Below are 6,018 nucleotides of genomic sequence, written 5' to 3' on the forward strand. Positions count from 1 at the left end.
ACTCCACTTCTTTCCCCTCAGCATAGAAAAACAACCCTGCTGATACATTCAAACCTCCCTTACATGGTGCTTATGAGTTGGTGTTGGGTCCTGACCACCTTCTCAGTTCCCTCCAGACAATCTGAAACAAGGAAATGACTCAGATTCCTCTTCACTTCAGGAAGGGTTAGGGTTAGGGTTCAGGAAGACCAATTCCAATTATTCTGATGAACGTTTGCACCCTGTTGAGCAGGAACAAATTTCCTTGTTGGAGAGAAGTCAGCTGGATGCAAGGTAGACATAGTGTGCCGCTCAAGATGAATTATGGAAGCCACTGTCAAGAGAAGACTACTAATCTTTCAAGAAAATCTATACTACTTTTGGTTCAAAGAATTTATGAGCACTTTACCCCATAGAGCCACCTCATGTAATACCTTTTAACAAGATGAAATTTTCAATTCTCCGAACAGTACACATGGAAATATAACACATCAAAAGAAAATCTTGAAATGAATATTTATAGAATTAAACTAGCAGAATTGCTTCTAGTGTATCTAAAAATAAAATATAACAAAAATGTCCATCTATTGAAAGAAAAAACTCATATTCTAACTCAATGCAAATTAAATTTGTAAAATGAACAGATTTTTCTGTCCTGTGTATGTTTAACAGGAAATTACTTGAATAAAAATTGGCTTCAAAATAAGTTTTATATCAGCATCATCAGAGTTTGAGTTTAAAATGTAAGGGAAGCAATATTTTTAGGAGACATTTCACATACTTTTTGCTTCTGTATCTTATTTTGTTTGAAACTGCATTTTTCTTAAACAGCAAAGTTTACCCAACTTTTCATGTGATGGACTTGATGCAGTAATTACAAGGTAAGATTTAATGGCCTGTTATGCAGCTCAGGTTAATCATTATAATGGTTCCTTCTGGACTTAAAGCCTAGGAATCTGGCATTTCTTATGAAATAACTGTATGAATCTAGGCTGCATATGTTTCTGACAAGTGGCTACTGCTGCTTTCTATAACTATACATTTAAGTTCACTAGATAAGTTTGGAATAAATTTGCAAACGATGCCCTCTAGTGATGCAAAAAATAAATCTTTTTTTCAGCAGCGTTTTCTCATTGTCTCTTTCTAAAACTCAAGTAGTTAATCTCAGTAGCTAGACAAACATTTTCCAGAGTTCTGTGGTTCCTGGTTCGGATGCGAAAACTGTAAAATTATCTGTAGAGTATAAGGCATGTTAGATGTTGCACTGAATGCACTAAAATTAAAGCTAAGACATTCTCCCTCCTTCAGAATTCACAGTCTAAGATCAGATTCTGTCACCCTTGTTTCAGCTGGTAGTCCCTGACTTCATAATTAGTTCCACTGACTTGAACATCCATTGTGAGTCAAGATGGCAGAATCTCTATTCAAATAACCAATATAAACCAGACAAAATATCTAGGGAGTAGAAGGAGACTCATTTAAATAAAGATTGATTAAACCCTTCTAAGAGCTTGCCTACACTACAAAGCTATATTGCCAAAATTCATGTTAACAAAGCAAAATCAGAAAAACAAAGATCACCAGCAAACATTCACAATTGCTCTTTCTGTAAATCAGTCATGTCCACACAGGGGGCATCATTATCAACAGCATGAGCAATGCACTATGGGTATGTATCCAACAATACCTGGTGACACCTTCTGTTGTTAGTCATTGTGGAAAGGTAGACCAGAGCACGGAGCATATTGGGACCATACTAAACGTCCCGTCATGCACTGGTTTCTATCCCAGCCCTCCTTTTCTTTCCAGCTTCCTTTCATGCCATTTTTCAACTGGCATCCTTTGCTGTCCCCTCCACCATCTGCAGTATTAAGGGATAGCTCCCATAATTGTCTCCTATGCTCTCTAAGCACCATGAGCACACATGGCAGCACAGTTAATCATAAAGTTACTAACAGAGGAAGACTCACAGGTGCCTGACATTCTGCATGATATGGGCAGCAGCAACTTAGCATTTCTTTTGGCTTTCACAACCCAAGGGTAAACCATCACATTTGAACTAGAGAAACCAGCAGACATAGGTGGGATCACATCATACAGGTGTGGAATTAAGAGCAGTGGACACAGAACTTTTTGATGTACAAAGCAAACTTCCTTGAGCTTTGTGCTGAGCTAAGCTGGCACCAGACCTGTGACATAAGGACACTAGTTTGAGAGCTGCTCCCTCAGTAGAGAAGCACGTGGCAATAGTTTTCTGGAAGCTGGCAACTCCCAAACTGCTACCAATCGGTAACAATTAATTTGGAGTGACCTGCGTAGATGGTGTCGCCAGGAGGGCTTTGGCTTCCTCAACCACGGGATGCTATTCCAGGAAGGACTGCTAGCCAAGGATGGTGTTCGCCTCGCTGCCTGAGCCCCCCCGCAGCTTTTCAAAGCCGCGGGGAAGCCGGCAGTGGAGCAGTCCAGGTGCGCCTGGGCTGCCTCGCTGCCCGAGCCCCCCCGCAGCTTTGCAAAGCCTGCTCCGCTTCCCCGCTTCCTGCTGCCGGCTTCCCCGCGGCTTTACAAAGCCGCGCGGGGGGGAGGGGTGGAGGGCAGCGGGGCTGCCCCGCTGCCCGAGCCCCTCCGCGGCTTTGCTCTGCATCTTCCTGGTCTGCAGACCAGGGAGACGCAGAGAAAGCCCCAGTGTACACGGGCGGCAGGACCGTGAGGTCCCGCAGTCCGTGTACTCTGGGGCAGCCCCGTTTGTAACTGCGGATCCGACATAAGTCAGATCCGTGTAAGTCGGGGACTGCCTGTATATGTTGGGAAAATAGCACAGCGGGGCACAGACTATCCAATAAGTTGGACTGCATTGGAAACTTTTTATTTCAGAAGGTTGAAAAAGCTACCAGGGGGGAAGCTGTTCTAGATTTGACCCTAACAAATAGGGAGGAACTGGTTGAGAATTTGAAAGTGGAAGGCAGCTTGGGTGAAAGTGATCATGAAATCATAGAGTTCACAATTCTAAGGAAAAGTAGAGGGGAGAACAGCAAAATGGAGACAATGGATTTCAGGAAAGTGGATTTTGGTAAGCTCAGAGAGCTGATAAGTAAGGTCCCATGGGAATCAAGACTGAGGGGAAAAACAGCTGAGGAGAGTTGGCAGTTTTTCAAAGGGATATTAAGGGCCCAAAAGCAAGCTATTCCGCTGTGTCAGAAAGATAGAAAATACGGCAAAAGACCCCCTTGGCTTAACCACGAGATCTTGCATGATCTAACAATAAAAAAGGAGTCCTAAAAAAAATGGAAAGTAGGACAAATTACAAAGGATGAATATAGGCAAACAGCACAGGAATGCAGAGGCAAGATTAGAAAGGCAAAGGCACAAAATGAGCTCAAACTAGCTACGGGAATAAAGGGAAAAAAGAAGTTTTTTTTATAAATACATTAGAAGCAAGAGGAAGACCAAGGGCAGGGTACGCCCACTGGTCAGTGAGGAGGGAGAAACAGTAACAGGAAACTTGGAAATGGCAGAGATGCTTAATACTTCTTTGTTTCGGTCTTCACCGAGAAGTCTGAAGGAATGCCTAACATAGTGAATGCTAGTGGGAAGGAGGGAGGTTTAGTAGATAAAATAAAGAAAGAACAAGTTAAAAATCACCTAGTTAGATGCCTGCAAGTCACCAGGGCCTGATGAAATGCATCCTAGAATACTCAAGGAGCTGATAGAGGAGGTATCTAAGCCACTAGCTATCATATTTGGAAAATCATAGGCGACAGGAGAGATTCCAGAAGTCTGGAAAAGGGCAAATATAGTGCCCATTTATAAAAAGGGAAATAAGAACAACCCAGGAAACTACAGACTAGTTAGTTTAACTTCTGTGCCAGGGAAGATAATGGCGCAAGTAATTAAGGAAATCATCTGTAAACACTTGGAAGGTGGCAAGGTGATAGGGAACAGCCAGCATGGATTTGTAAAGAACAAATCATGTCAAACTAATCTGATAGCTTTCTTTAATAGGATAATGAGTCTTGTGGATAAGGGAGAAGCGATGGATGTGATATACCTACACTTTAGCAAGGCGTTTGATACGGTCTCGCATGATATTCTTATCAATAAACTAGGCAAATACAACTTAGATAGGGCTACTATCAGGTGGGTGCATAACTGGCTGGATAACCATACTCAGAGAGTAATTATTAATGGCTCACAATCCTGCTGGAAAGGCATAACAAGTGGGGTTCCGCAGGGTTCTGTTTTGGGACTGGCTCTGTTCAATATCTTCATCAACGATTTAGATATTGGCATAGAAAGTACGCTTATTAAATTTGCAGATGATACCAAACTGGAAGGGGTTGCGACTAATCTGGAGGATAGGGTCATAATTCAAAATAATCTGGACAAATTGGAGAAATGGTCTGAGGTAAACAGGATGAAGTTTAATAAAGACAAATGCAAAGTGCTCGACTTAGGAAGGAACAATCAATTTCACACATACAGAATGGGAAGCAACTGTCTAGGAAGGAGTATGGCAGAAAGTGATCTAGGGGTTATAGTGGACCAGAAGCTGAATATGAGTCAGCAGTGTGATGCTATTGCAAAAAAAGCAAATATGATTCTGGGATGCATTAACAGGTGTGTTGTGAGCAAGACTCGAGAAGTCATTCTTATGCTCCGTTCTGCGCTAGTTAGACCTCAGTTGGAGTATTGTATCCAGTTCTGGGCACCGCATTTCAAGAAGAATGTGGAGAAATTGGAGTGGGTCCAGAGAAGAGCAACAAGAATGATTAAAGGTCTAGAGAACATGACCTATGAAGGAAGGCTGACAGAATTGGATTTGTTTAGTTTAGAAAAGAGAAGATTGAGGGGGGACATGATAGCAGTTTTCAGGTTTCAAAAAGGGTGTTATAAGGAGGAGGGAGAAAACTTGTTCATCTTGGCCTCTGAGGGTAGAACAAGAAGCAATGGGCTTAAATTGCAGCAAGGGAGGTTTAGCTTGGACATTAGGAAAAAGTTCCTAACTGTCAGGGTAGTCAAACACTGGAATAATTTGCCCAGGGAGGTTGTGGAATCTCCATCTGTGGAGATATTTAAGAGTAGGTTAGATAAATGTCTATCAGGGATGGTCTAGACAGTATTTGGTCCTGCTATGAGGGCAGGGGACTGGACTCGATGACCTCTCAAGGTCCCTTCCAGTCCTAGTATTCTATGATAAGTCCCACACTTGGGAATGTATTAATGCAAATGTGCAGACAATAAATCATATCCCCCTATGAAGGACTGCGACTGTGGGAACTATGCATGAAATAGTGGATGGTTTTGTAGAGGTGGCTTCCCAAACTGCGGTGGGGTGATAGATGGCACATACATTCCAATTTTCACACTGGATCACCTTGCAACAGAGTACATCAATAGCAACAGATACTTCATGGTGGTGTGGATCACCTGAAAGTTTCACAAACATCATGTGTTGACATAGTCGACTAGTTGTTCACATTCCTACTCCACAGCTCCCAGGGCACATCTACACAGCAGAGCAAAAGTCGAATTAAACTATGCAACTTCAGCTACATCAATTGCGTAGCTGAAGTCGAAATAGCTTAATTCAGCTTTTGGCACTGTCTACACAGCAGGAAGTCGAAGGAAGAACACTCTTCCTTCAACTTCCTTATTCCTTCTAAAATGACGGCTACAGGAGTCAGAGTAAGATGCCCCCTATCTCAACATTATTTCAAAATAATGGCTTGCTGTGTAGATGTAAGCAAACATTTCACCCTTAGGTAAGGGATACAGCTCTGAAGCAGAGCACTTGGCTACAGCGTTTGAGCAGCTAGATACTAGGGCAGTGAGAGGTGCCCAAAAGGTGGAAATTGACATAAGGGAGACTTTGAGGAAGCATTTTGACAATGAGTATCATCTCTGTGTTGGGAGTTGTTTCCCTGGTGCACCCCATGTAAATGTATGGGGCCATAGTGATATATATGAGCAAAAAGCCTGCAGTTAATCAAAGTGATTAATGGCTATAGCATTTTTTTGTGGAACAATAAAAACAATCAGTAC

The sequence above is a fragment of the Pelodiscus sinensis genome, chromosome 6, assembly GCF_049634645.1.
Source record: "Pelodiscus sinensis isolate JC-2024 chromosome 6, ASM4963464v1, whole genome shotgun sequence".
In the NCBI taxonomy this organism is placed as follows: domain Eukaryota; kingdom Metazoa; phylum Chordata; order Testudines; family Trionychidae; genus Pelodiscus; species Pelodiscus sinensis.